The sequence below is a fragment of the Galeopterus variegatus genome, unplaced genomic scaffold, assembly GCF_000696425.1.
Source record: "Galeopterus variegatus unplaced genomic scaffold, G_variegatus-3.0.2 Scaffold6293, whole genome shotgun sequence".
NCBI lineage: Eukaryota > Metazoa > Chordata > Mammalia > Dermoptera > Cynocephalidae > Galeopterus > Galeopterus variegatus.
Window position 1 is genome coordinate 101,413 of NW_007732404.1, and position 1,805 is coordinate 103,217.

The 1,805-nt window shown below is 44.0% G+C and overlaps 1 pseudogene; it reads left to right on the forward strand.

Moving 5' to 3' along the window:
* The first annotated feature begins 242 nt into the window (after positions 1–242).
* Positions 243–1,020, forward strand: LOC103606104 (annotated as a pseudogene).
* Positions 1,021–1,805: the final 785 nt, after the last annotated feature.

The window sequence follows — 1,805 nt, forward strand, 5'->3', positions numbered from 1 at the left end:
TCCCGCGGCTAGAGCGGCCCCGCGGGGAGCGCGGCCGCCCGCTGAGAACGACGAGCCACCCGGACCGACCTCAGGCTGGTTTGACCCACGCGCGCTGTCCTCGACGCCTAGGAAATGGGTTCAGCTAGTAGGGCGTCATTTTAAAGGGTATGGTGCATGGGAGCGTTTCCTGAGTTTTGATAACTATCCCGAGCCCCATCACCTTCGCCCACCTAACAGGAAACATTTCACAAGCGACGCGCATGAAGCCCGGTACAAGTATCCGTGTGTTCTGTGTCACCTCGGGAGAATGCGAGGATGAGGTAGAGAAAGAAATGACAGGTGGAGACAGATGGGGAGAGCTTACTAATAAGTCTTTGAAACGCACGGTGATCACTGCAATCGGTTCTTTTTTGCACTTCCCACTACATTTGCTGTCACTGAAACTTCAAAGTGCCTTTGTGTACAAGCGACGCATATCAACCTTTCTACCTGGGCCACACTGTTCTGTCTGGAGACGTCGAATACATGACTGTGGAAGGAAGAATTGTCTGAAGTGTAGAGTCGATGAAAAGACATAACGGACTTCTCCGAAACTCGAAAAACCGTGCAGAGCAAAGTGTGAATTGGAAGTTAAAGAAGATCAGCTCTGGCAGTCTGCCTGAAATACGTAGGAGTTCTTGCAGAAAATGCAGAGGATTACGAGGCAAGAGATGTATTTAATACTAAACCAATTGTTCATCTTATTCGACTGGCAATGTCTAATAACCCTCAGCGAGTGGTAGAAGGCTGCTGTCCAGATACGGCTGCTACTTCTAATGGACTGACTCCCCCAAAGAGGGAAGTGACACACTGGTTTTCTTGTCACCACATGGTTCAGAAAATGACTGAGGGCTGGGGAAGAGTAGAACTATTGCTGTCCAAGAACACTTGAAATGTGGCTAGTACAAATTAAGACGTGGTTACATACTTCACTCAATAATACATATATTATTAGAAAACTTAGTATAAACAATTGAAAATATCTCAGTAATTTTTTGTATTAACTGCATGTTGAAATGATAATATTTTGGGATATGTTGCATTAAATAAAATATAGTATCAAAATTAATTTCATCTGTTTCTTTTTCGTTTTATTAGTGTGTCTATTAGCAAATTTTAAATTACATATATGGCTCACATATTTCTACTGGACAATAAAGGTAAAGAACATGCATTGTCACTACATGTGGTAATTTTACTCCCTGTCCCCATGGCAGCATTTTTTTTTTTTTCCCTTTTTTGTCTTTTTTACTGACCGGTAATGGGATCACAACCCTCGGTGTCGCGCCCGTACCAGGGACCAGCAACGGGATCGCAACCCTCAGTGTTGCGCCCGCACCACGCTCAGCCAGTGAGTGGGAACCGGTCTCCACATGGGATCCGAACCCTCGGTGGGAGCACCTCTGCGCTCCCAAGCGGCACACTCTCCAGTGCGCCACCAGGCCGGCCCCCCATGGCAGCATTTTTAAAGGTAGTTTATTGCAGAGATCTGGATTTTGGAAGAGGTTTCAAATATCTGGATATGTAAATAGATATTTCCCAAGTGCATTCTCTGGACCTCATATTATCTTTAATCTTTGTGAAACTATTTCAAATGTGTAATGAGTATGTATTGTTTTTTAAAAACATTTTTATTGAGCTGTTTATATTATGGCACTATATAGAAGCAATTGGACAAGCATTATGACTACTGGATGTCTCTAGAATATTCCTTAAACCAAGAAGCCAACCAGCAGACACATGCCAATACCACCATTCTTCCATTACCGTCAATATGCTGACAA